The sequence below is a fragment of the Hibiscus syriacus genome, unplaced genomic scaffold, assembly GCF_006381635.1.
Source record: "Hibiscus syriacus cultivar Baekdansim isolate YM2019G1 unplaced genomic scaffold, ASM638163v2 tig00110794_pilon, whole genome shotgun sequence".
In the NCBI taxonomy this organism is placed as follows: domain Eukaryota; kingdom Viridiplantae; phylum Streptophyta; class Magnoliopsida; order Malvales; family Malvaceae; genus Hibiscus; species Hibiscus syriacus.
The window spans coordinates 984,215-1,000,740 of record NW_024062865.1 but is presented as its reverse complement, the minus strand read 5'-3'; the positions used below and the strand labels follow the sequence as shown (position 1 = coordinate 1,000,740).

Below are 16,526 nucleotides of genomic sequence, written 5' to 3'. Positions count from 1 at the left end.
AGGCAACCAAATGATGGCTGAGATAACACCAACCTCATTACCGTTGAAGTAATATATCCTTCAAATGCCTCTCGGTACTTATCATAGAGCTGCTGAGAAAAACCATAAGGTGCCGTTTGAGTGCACATGTTGTATATGGTACTGCAATAGTTCCAATGAAGGAATGACGACGAGGATTTAAAAAAAAAGTATCAGATAATTGAAAAATATCACCTAAACCGCTCAAAGCAAGCAACAAAACAACACTAAAAACCTGGGAAGTCAAACAATTAACCACAGCAATCAACAAAAACCCTAGCATGAAAACTGGCAAACAAAATTCAACAACTGATCGAATTCCACTTGTAAATAAATAAATAACGATATAGCAACCGATGCAAGTCAAACATGACGGAAAAATTAATAACAAAACCAGCGGAAACCATAACCTCTAAACAATGTCACATGGCAATCCACTTATATAACATAGCCAAAAAGTCGATCAAAAATTTATGTAAAAAAAGAAACAAACAGAGAAGAAAACCCTAAAACTAAGATGTCAAAAAAAAAAAACAAGAGAACAACAGCGAAACTAATATTACTTACGGACAACAAGCAGCGGTCAATGGGGTAGTGGAACAGGGAGTTATTGAAGCTTCAGCGTGTCGATATTATTTTCAAGAAAACTTCACTTCGAATGCTTAAAGTAATAAGTATTGCTCCTGAAAGTTGGTTCTTTACCGTAAGAGTTAAGTCCCAAACTATTTTGAAATACATGAAATATTTAGACTTATAATGTGTAAGGTTCCACCATGTTACAGCAAAAGAAAATGTATTTTATTTACTTGAAGTCACTTTTAGGATCTCTTGGAAAATTTGAAGGAAATGAAAGTTTGAAAGAAATCCTTTTCTGGGGATGTTAAGGTTGTTCAGCGTTCACATTTGAAATATTATCTAAAAGGAACTTGCTTAAACACATTTCTCTGTCTATAAAATTTATGCGTTTAATGTTTTGAGACCTGCAAATTCAGTTATAAATGATTCCTTGTTTTAATTAGAGAAACATGTGAGACCATGTTTTTTGAGTAAAAGCCTCGAATTGTGACCAAGTTCTCCGACACCGAAGGGCGAACATATAGAAAGAGATATATCAACAATGAAGCTTATCAAGCATCCCGATGTCATTAAACTATTTGAGGTTATGGCAAGCAAGTCATCTGATCGAGTTTGTTGATGGAGACGAGCTTTTCGACAAAATTGCCTAAAGGGGATGAAGCTAGAAGCCATTTCCATCATCTTATCAATGCTGTTGATTACTGCCACAGTAGAGGAGATTTGAAGCCTGGAAATCTTCTTCTTGATTTGCAAGGCGGGGATGAACTGGTTCCTTTTTGTTGAAGATAGCTGCCCAAACTAGTCTTTATAGAAGAAATTTTGAGAGTAGTAATCCTGGATTCCTGGTTTTAAGTAGAGAGATAAGAAATAGGGTAAAGTAAACAAATGGTCCCAATTATAGGATACTATTTTATTGAGTACCTCGACTATTAGAAGTTATAAAATGATCCCGACTATCTAGTCCCATTTTCTATGCATTGCCAATCTCATCGTTTCTTTCAACGATCCCCTTGTCCGATTCACTGCCCCTTCCGGCCATGCTGTCATTGCAGATCCGTTTTGGATTTGCAGCAAATTTTCTTTTTAGATGGACTGTTTCAGTCTTGCAATTAACATTTCCTCGAATACCTCTTCCTTGACATTCTTGTATCCGTATCGAACCTCACACTAAAAGATGCAAAGTTCTCATGGTTCGACTCTCAAGAAATAAGTATCTTTCTTCTTTTAAGACCTTGTAATGTATAGTGACTTCATGAAAACAAATACGATGATGGAACGTAAGTCCGGGAATCGTAGTCATATTTTTGTTGGCGGTCTCCCTGTCCGATTCACTGCCCCTTTTGGCCATGCTATTTTTGAATTAGGAGATCTCCAACAAAAAAATGACTACGATCCCCGGATTTGCATTTCATCATCGTTTTTGTTTCCATGAAGTCACCCCACATCAACAAGATCCCGGAAAAAGAAAGATACTTATTTTTGAAGAGTTGAACCAAGAGAACTTTGTGTCTTTCAGCGTGCGGCTCAATACAGATACAAGGATTTTAAGGAGGAGACCTTCGAGGAAATGTTGATTGCAAGACTGAAACAGTCCATCCAAAAATAAACTTTTCTGCAAATCCAAACCGTATCTGCCAATGAGAGCATAGCCGAAAGGGGCAGTGAATCGGACATGGAGATTGTCGAAAGAAACGACAAGATTGAGAATGCGAAGCAAACTGAAGTAGACGATCTTCACGAGATTATTTGACCAGAAATAGAACAAGTGAGGTGATTGCAAGCAAAGAAGGCGGCATAATGAAGAGAGTTCTAATGGATCATGCTTACAATTTGTTGAAGAGAAAGCCGAGAAGACGATCTTCATATATGCATGCAAAATTCATGTATAGGCTGTTCATTGTCAAACAGAATACCTGCAATAGAAAGATGCTAATCCAATGTAGAAAATACATATGAATCATTCATGAAATCAGGTTAAGGATTATATATACCAACTCTGAAAAATGAAGCAAGGCGCATTATACAAAATTTGTACCATTTAATAACAACAGTGCATCTCCATGTGCTTGTCTGCAAGCTCAAACTTCCTTCCATGTGCTCGTCTCCATTTACTATTTGAAGATAGAATTGATTAAATTATTACAAAAATTTTGCTCGTGTCAACCCAAATTATACATGTTGCCGGATTAGGAAGAAAATCATTCTAGTTTTTTGGTATGTTCTTAAAGAGATAGTGGTGGGCCCTTTAACTAATCAGTTGGTATATGACAACTCATCCAAGGCTTACTTAGCCGGTCAAAGGTGGTTTTATCTAATGCTCGAAAAGAATAAATGTAAGTATAGGATGAATCGATTCTAGTTTAAAAAAAAAAGAAATATTGATTTTATCGTATTGATTAATATTATTTTATAATTTAAGTCGAATTAAGTTTATGAAATTTAAGTTGAGTTATCCGCGTTTTTGTTTAAATTTAATTACAAATATTTATAATATTATTGTACTAATTGATTCTAATTTAAACGGCTTTCTATAATCACATAGACATACATATATATTTATTCGTATGTGATATACAAATATCATGCAGAGTTAAAGGACTCGACTAGAACTTAAAACCGATTCATCAATTACTAAAAAATTTGAGTAAGTCTGAATTAATCAAAGCGAAATCTTAAAATCAGAAGGATAACAAATTTTTTTTTCTTTCTGATTAAATTTTGAACATTCACTGGTATAGCTTACCTTTTATTAATTCTTGAACATACTTGTTAACATATTTAATTAAAATTTTGTATAAAAATGAATATTATATACCTCAAAAGCATAAAATCTTATCCTTGTGAGCTGACGAACAATAAAAGCTTAAGAAGTGGGAGAAATGAAGCTAGTTCTTGTATTTTCTACATGGGATTAGAGTCTTTAAATTGCAGGTATTTTGTTTGATAATCAACAGCCTATATGATTACAATTCAATGGAACCCAAATATGATATTCTACATATATGGAGATTTTTTAAAGTTCATAAGTCATGCCGACTTTAAGCATGCGCTTGTGCGGAATATTAAACACTGTCTCGCTTTGCCTCAGGTTTCTCTTCAACAAATTGTAAGCATAATCGATGAGAATCCTCTTCATTATGCCGGCTTCTTTGCTTGCAATCACCTCATTTTGACCTATCAAGTGAATCATGCCAGCTTCTTCCCATGCATTCTCCACTTGTTCGATTCCTTGTCGCATAATCTGTTGAAGATTGACTACTTCGGTTTGCCTGGCATTCTCAATCTCGTCGTTCGGTTCGGCGATCTCCCTGTCGGATTCACTTCCCCTTTCGGCCATGTTCTCGTTGCCAGATACCGTATGGAGTTGCATCAAAGTTTCTTCTTGTATGAACTGTTTCAGTCTTGTGATCAACGTTTCCTCGAAGGCCTCCTCCTTAACATCCTTGTATCCATATCGAACCACACACTGGAAGGCACAGAGTTCTCTCGGTTCGACTCTTCGGAAAAAGTATCTTTCTTCTTCCGGGACCTTGTTAATGTGGAGTGACTTCATGGATACAAAGACAATGACAGAATGCAACGCCGGTACATGCGAAACGAAATGCTCGAATATAGGAGGGATACCATGAACCAGCTCCGAATAGAACATTGCAAGTCCGGGAATCCTAGCCATTCTTTTGTTGGTGGATATCTCCTTTAATCTTGCCAAGGAAATCTTGTGGTTAAGCTCATAAAAGTACTTTCTTCTGTATACATTGTTCCAAACATACATGGCGGTCATCAGAAATGCCGAAAACCAACGGCAAGTACCCGCCGAAGGCGAATTTATAGAGAACCGAACTCAGATAGAAAAGCTCCACAAATCCAATGGTAACAACATAGAGGATTACTAAAAATATGTTGGTTTTCCATATCATGATCATGATGAGAACCAGCAATGATGATGTGAGTGTCATTACAAAAACAACAGCAATTCCTGTAACAATGGAAATCAATTAACATTTGGAAGTTGAGAAGAGATTAGAACTGTCAAAATGAAGAATCAAATATTTACCATAAGCGTTGCCGATTTTTACAGTGGTCTTGAAACCAAAGGTGACAGCAACACAAGCAAACATCAAAAAGTAATTAACTTCTGGTATATAAACTTGTCCTTCATGATTTGCAGATGTGTGTACTACTTTGACTCGAGGGAAACAGCCGAGGGAAAGTGATTGATGGACTATGAGAAAGTCCCTGAAATCATTGCTTGGCTTGCTATGACTGCAGCCACTATGGACACTATGAACATTGGCCAAAACATAGGACCTGCATATATGATAATCATGAGAACAGTGGGAAAAAACAAGACAAATTCAATTTTCATGTCCATGGACATGTTTATAACCTGGAATAGCTTTAAAAAATGCATCGGAAACTGCATCCGGATGTCGAAGAAGGTAAGCGGATTGTCCGGTGTACGCCAGAATCAAAGCTGGGTACACCAGGGAGCACATGCTAAGTTGAATGGATCGAACCGAGAAATGGCCAACATCAGCAAACAATGCTTCACCTCCTGAATACATTAAAAAGAAAATCCATAAGCTTTACAACAAAGAAGAACAAAGGCAGTGGAAGCTTTAATGAACCTGTTGTGCAAAGAACAACTCCACCAAGAGAAACCCAAGCATCCTTTTTGTTCCTGATGAAGTAATCAACAATGTACATTGGGTTGATGGCTTTAAGCACTGTAATATCATGTTTTACGATGTTGTAGAAACCGATTCCACCGATTAGTATAAACCAAACGCAAAGGATGGGAGCAAAGGCGTAGCCCACTTTGGAAGTTCCAAATCTTTGAATCATGAAGAGGAACACCAATATCACTATCGAAATCCCAGCAATCATATCTGTTTATTACACCAAATTTCATCTAAAAGTTCACACATTTATACCAAATTTCATCTAAAATTTCATACATTGATTATATATATATATAGATAGATAGATATTACCTTCTGTCAAGTGAGATGTTGCTTCCTTGACACCACCAACGGCAGATAAAACTACATTGTTCACCACGAAACATTGATTAGTATGAAAAGACAAAAGAGAGTGATTAGTGAGTAATTACCAGAGATGGAAGGAGTGAGGATGCTGTCGCCGATGACCATGGAAGTGCCGAGCATGGTGATGAGCGATAAGAAAACTTTGGCAAATTGGCTCTTCTCTAAGCTAGACTTGAGTACTGACGTAGTTTCAGGCGCTTGCTTGGCAATTCTAGTCTGTAATTCGATACTTGACGGTCTTCAGCTTGTTGAGTCGGGATCAAACTCACTCTCGCGTATCGGCAAATCAGTGAGTAGAGTGCGAACGTTCCTCCTAATTTTGATGTACACGTTGACAAAACGCATCAAGATCATGTAAGTTATACGTTTTGGCATTGGAAAAGAACGTACCTTCGCCATTATCGGTTGCTCGTAAGACAACGAAAACATACTTAACAAGAGGAAGGAGGGTGAGGGTATAAAACACCAAAGAAAGAACCCCCAACACATCGTCTCTGTGCTTTATTCCTTCACTGAAAGTGCTCGAATAAGTGTAGAGCGGTGATGTTCCGATATCACCGTAAACGACGCCGATGCTCTGAAACGCCAGATTCAACACCACCCACCAGTTCGAATCCTGCAATATTCCAACACAAACATAGCATTTATATATGCATATATACCATATGGAAGTGGAGTTTTCGAATGAACCGAAATTGTAAGCAAAGAAGAGGCATGCGACCTTGGAGTCGGAACCATGGATGAGTGCGGCTTTGACGGAGATGAGATCCTTTGAACCGTACTGCTTACGCAGACGTGAACGGGTGCTCCCGTCGAGTTGGTCGTCGGACATTGGAACGTTGACTCGAACGTGGCTTTCTTCTTGTGCAATAGTGCTGGCCATTGCTTTAAAGAATTGTCTTGGAAACTGAAGAGATTAGAACAACAATGAGTAGGAGTAATTTATAAACGTAGAAAATTACTCCGAGCCATTGAATAGTGACACACACGGCTGAGACGCGCAGTGAGAAATTTTTTGTGGAGAAATTTAATTAAATTAGTTGGATGAATTTAATTTTTTTTCTTCCGAAATTTTTTTATACATAGAAACTACAGCTAAGATACTCGATATCATACCATTCGGGGATGTGCCTGATCAGTTTGATTATTCCCAGATATATTTCCATGGGCTAGTAGGATGATAAGAATAAGTTCCCATTTAGTCAAAATAATAAGAACAAGTTCCCATATTAAGGTTAAGTTTGACATTAAGCTATATGATTACGATATCTTAATTCATAAATCATGAAATCTCAATCAGTAATTTGCAATTCTAAGTGACTATGTTTTATCATTCTTAATTGTTAAATTAAGATATTTTCACGGCTGATTTGAACTCACGGTTGTGTGTATTTAATAAATAAAACACATGATAATTGATTAAAAATATGTACGAAATTTCAAAAAAATATTAATATATTGAGTAATAATTTATTGTGAAGACTCGTGATATTATTCATATTTAGATATATTATATATATATATGTAATTAATATAAGATTTGTCTAATTATTTTGATTCAAATGTACTTGACATGCAAACGTAAAAATGATTTTTTTTATTAAATTCAAATATTGAAAAACATAGCTCCCATCAGCCAAATGTTGGTGAAAAAATGTACAGTTTATATGAGATGACATTTGTTTAAAAATCTTTTTCTTAATTATTAATAACACATCCTACAGACACATCTACTTGAACGAGGATCTATAAAAATAACACTCCCCTTTAACACTTGACAGATTCCTTTTATGTTAATAGTTAAAATAATTGAAATAGACATAATTTAAAATTCGAATCATTCTAAATCATTGTATAAATAATTCTTAAATATATTTTTAACATTTTGCATAAAAATGAAAACTATATAACTCAAATACATTTTTCAATAAGTATACATGCTCTAAATAGATTATGTTTGACTCTGTATTTATATCTACACATAATTATAGCCAAATATAAATTATAAATACCTAAATCCAGTTTTTACTGATAAAAAAATCAGCATAAAAATATTTTTTTAAATATTATCAATTAGATTCAACCATCAATTTAGTAGATATATTGTCTTTCATAAAATAATGAAAAATAAAACTAACCAAAACATAATATATTGGTTAAAATTATGATTTCAATCTTCTTCAAAATCAACCAGTATCATTGTGATACCTTAGCTTCCATGTGTAACAACAGCCTAGACCAGGAGCCATAAAAAGCAAACTGTATGAAAACAGCATCAACACTCATTTGAGAAAATCCGTTGCAAAAAAAAAATGATAGAACCATGGCATTTGTGGCACCTGCCTCGAACAGTTTAACTTTACAAAATTTGCACCATTTACTAAGAACAGGACTAAACCTTTGACCTCCTGCCTGCTTCAACCCAACTTTACAAAATTTGGTGCATAACTTGAGCCATTTCTTTCACAGTGCCCGCAATTCAAAGCCAGGTAGCAAGCATTCACCACCACCACTCAAAAGCCTTTCGAGCTAATTACATCGAGAACAATGCTCAGGCCTTCGCCATTTTTGAAGCCTTGTCAAAAATTGGATTCTCAACTATTTCCTTAGCAGAAGGCCGTCGTGCTGGATCGTGATCCACCATGACCTGATAAAAAAAAATAACCCATCAGATGAAGCCCACAAAATTATTCTAGCAAGCTATGTTTAGAGGATTTAATCAATCTGATCAACATGATAACACATGGAACATACTTGAAAGCAGGGTAACATATTTTGGATTATATAAGCTAATCTGACAAATGAACTAAGATGCATTTATATATAACAATCAGAGCAGACCAGCTTAAGGAGGGCAAAGTATAATTAATCATAGAAAATGGGGGGGCAAAATCAAAATAAGCAAAACTAGGAGGTCTAATTTAGTATTTACCCATATATTCCTTTTAATTAAATAAAAATGGGAGGGGCATTAGCCATAGCGTCGTCCCTGGGCCAGATTCTATACTATAGAGCTTCTCTGTTTGACAAGCTCTTCATCATAACACCAGAGCAGTTTTGGCTTGCATATACTAAAGTTATGACCACTGACATATTAGAAGGAAAATCAAGACTAAATATCTCACAGGCAGCCAGTAAAAAAACATAATTATCTGTTTATATTTAAAACTAAAGAACTTAGAGCAAAAAATTGGATACCTTGAGTAAATTTTGAAACTGTAGGGAATACCCAGGAAACAGTGGTAGCTTTCCTTCTCTAGAAACTGAGCTCCTGATTCTGGCAAAGGTGATCCCCTAATGACCTCAAAATAGTAACTCCTAAAGAGAAGATATCAACCTTGTCAAGATGATCATAGTTCTCGTTTAGGATTTCTTGAGGCATATAACGTGCATCACCCTCTTCAATTGGCAGGTTCCTATTTAGGAGGGTTGCACATCCGAAATCACCAAGCTTGTAAACACCGTTCTTGACATATATATTGTCAGGTTTTACATCCAAATGAACTATTCCTTTTTCATGAATAAACTGCAGTGCCTTTGCCATCTGCAAACCTTTTGACATCAGAATAGAATATGACAACAGTAAAAAAAAAGACAAAAAAGAAACAAATAACCTATCTACTTTGAAGGTGTTAAAAAGAAAATGTGTTAAAGAGTAAAATGTACCAAGTAGAACACGATACAATGAAAAAGGGTACAATGGAAACTATTTTTTGGTTCCAAACTTCCAAGTATGACCATGTAATCACGAATTCAAAGGTTAAAGAGGTACTATTCTAACTGTTCGCATAAAATGAAGAAGAGATATAGTCTCTTAATAACCACGAAAGGTGAAAAGAGAAGTAAATATAACTTTCATTATCTTCGACAACAATAGTGTGATGTTATGTCATAACAAGGTAATTCAAACCAACCTACCTAACAAATGGTTATGAGACAGTGAGACTTTTTTACGTTTCAAAATGTTATCCCTACACCAATCTTGTAGAGATGATGTATTTCAGCTAATGCTAACCTGAAGCAAGACTCTCAGGAAATCTACTTCTGTGAACAGTTGAGGAGATGTTTTTCTGGAAAGCTGAAATCACAAAGCTCCATTTGAATATAAAGTTGCTCATTTTCAAACCAAGAAGAGTAATATCCAACAATGTTGTCATGAGACCCTGGAAAGGAGTATCAATGCTTGAGGTTACAATTCATTTTTATTCTCTTAAACTGAACAAAACAAAAATTAAGAAATGGAGAAAGAGAATAAATACAAATTTATACCTACTGCAGCTAAAGCTTGAACTTCCATCAAGGCTTTCCTCCTAAAATGTGTTAACATTGTTTAATAATAAAATTCTCTTAACAATTAGCAGACAAACCTGAAAAAATAAACAAAATAAAAAATTTAAAGCTACCTCTCAGTGTCTTGATGCAACTTCCCTGTACTATGTTTCACGGCATACAAGCAACCATCAATTCTCTTTAAAACTTTGAAAACTCGACTGAAGTTCCCAGTACCAATTTGCTGGAAAGCAAGGCAAAAAGAAAGAGGATACAATAGCCTGGAGGTTAGACATTTAATATATAATTTGGAGCAGATGATTCCAAATAAATCCGAAACTTATGGAATAGGGATAGACACCTCAATCTCATGAAAATCTGTGTGATAGCGCGAAAGGCCATCTCCACTGAAAATTGCAGGGAAGAAACCTGTAGATTGAAGTTATATGTTATTACAACCATCTAGATAACGAATTTTAGGACATGCAGGGTAGTAACCTTTCTCCAAATGGATACTGAAAATAGATATTGAAGTTTCAGTTTCACAAAAGAAAATGTTCCTTTATAAACTAGGATTGTACCTTCACACTTTGATCTTTGATTTCTAAAAGGATCAGTGTCAACTTCTGAAGCATCGGTAAGATATGGGTTTTTAATACAAGGAGGTGGCATACTCGACACCTTAGAGCAACAGCAGATTGAGAAACATAGTTTTTAGCCTTCTTTACTCCGGGTTTGATTGTTTTTTCTAGGTTGCCTTCATCTGCATCGAAGTTGTCATTGGCAAGTTCCACTATTTGTTGGGAGCTATATAATGTAGGACTGAGGAGATTAGCCAGGATACCATCTGAGAAAAGAATGGATGTTCAATTGAAAATTGTGGTAAAAAAATGTGTTATTAAAGTTCTGTACTAATATACATAAACCTAGTATGGCAATGCTTAGTTTTTTACAGGAACTGTGCTACCCTACAGATTAATAGATATAAAATCAAGTCAGAAACCACAAAATTCCTAGGAAATAAAAAGGAGAAACTAAAATAGTTATCTCACATGTTTTACTAATAATGACTCTACATGGAAAATATGAGTAATTTGACTGATTTTTATCAACATCTTGAATCATTTCTAGACCAGTAACAAAGTTTCCCGTCTGTTAAACTTCTAGGTTGGGCTGTTTTTTTCCTACTTTTTCATCGTGTACATCATTATACTGAAATTGAGGTTTTGGTCATTAAACACGTTCAGTGACCTTATGCAGGATGGCTCCTATTCAAAAGCCTATGATCTTTGCCCAGCTCCAATTTCCACAATGAATATGCAGACCATTGTGTGATCATTATGACTAAAGTCACTAATTTGCTTTCTGATATATGCACGGAATCTCTCATCATTCACAATGAACCATCGCCATTATATGATTTAGCTCTCATAACAACATGGAAATTTCAATGCGTATCTGAGCCAATCACTTTAACTAATTAAAGTCTGGATTAATCATCTCTTTCAAATGGAGCTCCATGTTGACATATCTTGCAAGTAGATGTAGAAAAACTAATTTTCATCTTTTCCATATATATATATATCTATCACAATTTTTAAACAACTACAAATCCAAAATCAATCCTCAACATTCTACTTTTCATCAATTACTTGCATCTTACCTTGTCGAATTCTCTTGCTTTTGAGAGTATTCAGCTTCTCCGGCGACTTAGGGAAAGGAATGTTTTCCTTTATAATTGATAAATTAAATAAAAAATTAAAACAATTTCAAAGCAGTAAAGAAACAGATACTCTTTGACAAGTTATGAATAATACCTTGTTGCAACCAAATCCGTTCATCAAGTTCTGATTATCAGGAGTGATATAATCAGGAGTGCTGCATCCATCATCAAAAAAGCGAATAACCTAAATAAGAAATTCAGAAAAGTATAGAATCCAAAGAGTAGAAGATGTACCAAAAGAAGTCCTGACTGAGAATGAAATCCTTGTCATCGGCGGCGTCGAGGTCGGGAGCGGAAGTGGAAGGATCATCCTGAGATCCGAAATCTAGAAGGTTCCGGGGGAAGAGAGAGGACGAGGTGGCGGAAGATGATTGGTGAGTGTGAAACTGAACCTTAAAGTGCTTCTCCAATGTCCCTTGCATCCTGTTATGGCTTGGCCGATTCGCTCCTCTTCTCTTCATCAACCAAACAGACCCCGATCTCTCTCTAATTTCTCTCCTCAGCTCGCTCGTGCGGAATAATATATAAAAATGGGATTTCCCATTTTCCAGAGTATTTTTTACTGTACTTTTTTGGTGGGTGGAGGGAGAAAAAAGATTTGAAATTGCGCGGGCAATTGGCACAATATTCTAGAGTCACGGGGACTACAGTTTTATATTGGTAGCATATTATGAGTTTCTTCTTATGGTGGATTCATTTTTTTTTTTGAAATTATTTTATTTACTTGATATTAAAAAGTGTTTCATAAGTAAGAAATGAAACTATAAGTTCATCAAATGCTTGTTTGAGAAAATATTGACTTGAAATAAGAGACCGTAAATTCATTTTTTTTCTAAAATTAATTCTTTCTTGTTATATCAAAATAATTTATAAAACTAATAACTACATATAACATACCAAATCATATGCAATCTCCCTGCAAATGAGTGAGTTTCACAACCTAATGTTAATGTGTAATCCTTTGATAGATTTTGTTGATAAGAGGTTGACAATCACACTAACGAGTCTCTTTGAAGCTAAATGCACACAGATATTTTAAAAGAATAAATTTGATTTTTAAAGCCAGACATTTGAACAATTATTCCAAGTACTCCTCTTTGATACCCAATTGCATAACTCAGTTTTACAACTATTCATCCAAAAAAAAACTTGCATGTTAGTTTCAAAGGAGATTTTTTAGTGTTTCCTTTGTTTGATTATTTTTAAAAAATTCATAAAACTCTTTTTTAAATTATTTAGAAAGTCGATGAAACGAGAAATATATGCGTGATTGTTGAATAATAATTAATGTTATATAAGAAAAATTAAGTTTTGTGGCGTTTGAATTTGTTTGAACTGTTTTCTTTGTACATGTTCGGTAACCTGCAATACAAGACAGACAGCTGTCCTCCGATTTCCAACAGAAAACAATCGTCAAACGATCAACCGCTTCTCGTCTCTCTATCCATCTGCTTCCTTTCCCCTTTGCTCTTATTGTCTTGTTTTCTTTTGTAACCTTTACTATAAACATCCTTCCATGGCCACCCTCTCAGCTTATCCAACCCCTAACCCTAATTTCCGTCCCTCGACAGAACAAACCGAGGCCGACCCCGAATCTCTCCCGCACATGGAGCCTCACCCCTCTTCTGATCCCAACCCTATGTCCGTCCCGAACTCTAACCCTAATTTCAGCACTCCATCCGACGCGATTGCTCCTACTGAGCCGCCGCCCTCTCTTTTCCACCTCTCCTTCAACCAGGACCATGGTTGCTTCGCTGTCGGCATTGACCATGGCTTCCGGATCTACAATTGCGATCCATTCCGAGAAATATTTCGCCGGGATTTCGATCGCGGGGGTGGTATTGGAGTCGTGGAGATGCTTTTTCGGTGTAATATTTTGGCTCTCGTTGGCGGTGGACCCGACCCGCAATATTCCCCGACTAAAGTTATGATCTGGGATGACCACCAGAGCCGATGCATCGGGGAGCTTTCGTTCCGTTCTGAAGTGAGATCAGTTCGGCTCCGGAGGGATCGAATCGCAGTCGTTTTGGAACAAAAGATATTCGTCTACAATTTTTCTGATTTGAAGCTGTTGCACCAGATTGAGACTATCGCGAATCCAAAGGGACTGTGCGCTGTGTCTCAGGGGTCCGGGTCCTTGGTTTTGGTTTGTCCTGGATTACAGAAGGGGCAAGTTAGGGTTGAGCATTACGCCTCAAAGAGGACTAAGTTTATTATGGCTCATGATTCGAGAATTGCGTGCTTTGCACTCTCGCAGGATGGCCATTTGCTTGCTACCGCTAGCACGAAAGGGACGCTGGTTCGAATTTATAATACTGTTGATGGTAGCTTGCTGCAAGAGGTATACCTTTTAATACTATTAACGCTATTTTGTTACTTTTGTTATTGATTTTGGAACTGAATTAGGCAAATTAGGGTTTTAATTTCTAATAATGTAAGGTATTTTCTGGTTAAACTAATATAAAGACACATAATTTTCAAGAGAATTCATTAGAATATTTGTCCAATAATGCTCAAATTAAAGATTTACATGTTTGGCGGCTCCTGCTCAAATCAAAGGTTAACAATGTGTTCTTATGAGTTACCCGTAAATGCTAGCAGGTTGAGTTATATGTGAGAAACTGGGAGCAAAATTAGGATAGATGGAGAATTCTAACAGGATCATGGTTAAATGTGTATTTAAGTAATCTGCTGTTTCATGGCTTTCTACTAAGCTATCATGTAATGTGTGATAGCATCGAGAAATATTTGTTTCTTGTTTTCTGTATGCATCTGGTGTAAGATATATGAAAATTTTAATGCCTGTAGTGGTTTTTACAGTTCTGGTTTGCATTTGGATTCGGGAATGAATCGAATGTTTATCCCATTTTCTTATATTCAAAAACTTCGCTTGCATTCTGAAAGTATTCTTGTATATGATAATAGGTAAGGAGAGGTGCAGATAGAGCTGAAATTTATAGTCTGGCGTTCTCTTTAAATGCCCAGTGGTTAGCAGTTTCAAGTGACAAGGGTACAGTTCATGTTTTCAGCCTTAAGATTAATGGGGATCTCCGAGTATTGACAGGTCACAAAATGCATCCGAATCTGTTACTTCACCGCATTCCTCTCTTTCTTTTATCAAGGGTAAAGTTCCCACTTTTGCCCGCTACTTTCGCTGTTGCCATTGTTTCATACATTTAATCTGCAAACAATTATATTTGATTTCCTTTTCCTAGCATTACATGGTGTAAATCCAATGGATTTTCTTATAAATAATTTTTTTTGCAACGGAGAGAATCTACCATGGACAAAAAATCAACGTCAATTGCCCCTTGCACCTCCTCTGTCTGGTTTCTGAGATTATTGTGACGTTTGCATGAGAAACGTAATTACATATTTTAGTTGGATGACAATGATGACCTGGCTGGGGAATTAGCATTCTAATCTATATGTAACAAGTTTGTGCCTTCAATTACAGCCAGTCAATTGACATTTAAAATAACGTCTTCAGAATTCGAGTGAGATGAAGAGCATCTAAACTGTGGTTTTCTGTTTATAAGAGAGTTAGCAAAGATACTCACGCTTAATGGAACCACTAACTAGATTGTGTCAAATATCTCTATATATTAGATATTATGCATTTTTATATGAATTTTCTTTTTGGACTTTTTGTGAGTTACTATGCAAAGGTCTAAAATTGGCTTTCTGCTTGCAGGTGTGTTACCCAAGTACTTCAGCTCGGAGTGGTCAGTGGCCCAGTTCCGCCTGGTTGAAGGTTCTCAGTACATTGTTGCTTTTGGCCACCAAAAGAATACAGTGGTAATTCTTGGTATTGACGGAAGGTAAGAAAATTGAAATACTAACAGGGATTATTAAAAATTGGTTGGAGCAACTATTCTCGACTTTTAGGGCGGCTTAGTAGCATCTAATTTAGTAACATGCTTGGTAAATTAGTCATGATCCTGACAGAGTAATTTAGTAACATCACGTGTGAAATTTCATCTGTATATTCTCAGTGTGTTTAGATGAGAAGAATTTGGAGTAGGAGATTCAATTTTATAAAGGTTTTTAAAATCCTAAAAATCAAATTATTTGGCCGGGTTTAAAAGGTGATTTTGGTTGGGTAAGTTTCCTTGAAGCATCAAGGCAATTTGACATTCTTTTCCTATGCTTCCTGTCGTGCATAGGGATGAATTGATGCATGATTTTATGTTAAAAGGTGAACTTATAAAATTTTAAGGACGAAGTAGATCATTAATAGAAAATACAAAGAAAATATCTAAAATATATAAGAATTTGAAATTTTTAAGGGTAATTTACCCGCCCGGTCCATCGTTGCATGTGTATTATTATATTTGTTGCCTTTGTTTTGGTTTGTTATATTGTTGAATGAGATAAAAGGTGACTGAATGGTGGTGTTATTGATGAAGCTTCTACCGATGCCAATTCGACCCGGTGAATGGTGGGGAAATGACGCAGCTGGAATATCACAACTTTCTGAAACCAGAGGCATCTTTCTGATGTGTGACGCTTATTTCATATAAAGAAAACGTAATTTGTAAATATTCTAAACTTTAGCTTTGTAAAGTTGGGCGTAACCCCCTATAAATAAATTTCAACTCTTCATTGTTTAATTCACTTTGCTCGACCAATTTACGACGCTAAATGCCTAGACGTTTTTAATCAGAATGTAACTTGGGCATTAAGCTTTCTGATCTTTAGGCGAAGGTTGTAGCTTCGTTTTGTTCGAAACTAATAGAAGGTTTCATTGTTCAATGGAATATAATTTGCATTAGAGGCAAAGTTGTTGTAATCGGTGGAGTAAAATCCGCAATTGTCATTTTTGGGTCAAGTTAAAAATCTATGGTTCAATCAATCGAGTTGAATTTAATTTATTTTTAATTTTTATAATT

The 16,526-nt window shown here is 35.8% G+C and overlaps 3 pseudogenes; 1 reads left to right on the top strand and 2 right to left on the bottom strand.

Annotated features, from left to right (window-relative positions):
* Positions 1–3,571: 3,571 nt before the first annotated feature.
* Positions 3,572–6,525, bottom strand: LOC120141290 (annotated as a pseudogene).
* Positions 6,526–7,887: 1,362 nt separating this feature from the next.
* LOC120141205 lies at positions 7,888–12,155 on the bottom strand (annotated as a pseudogene).
* A 930-nt stretch (positions 12,156–13,085) lies between these two features.
* On the top strand, positions 13,086–16,247 carry LOC120141146 (annotated as a pseudogene).
* Positions 16,248–16,526: the final 279 nt, after the last annotated feature.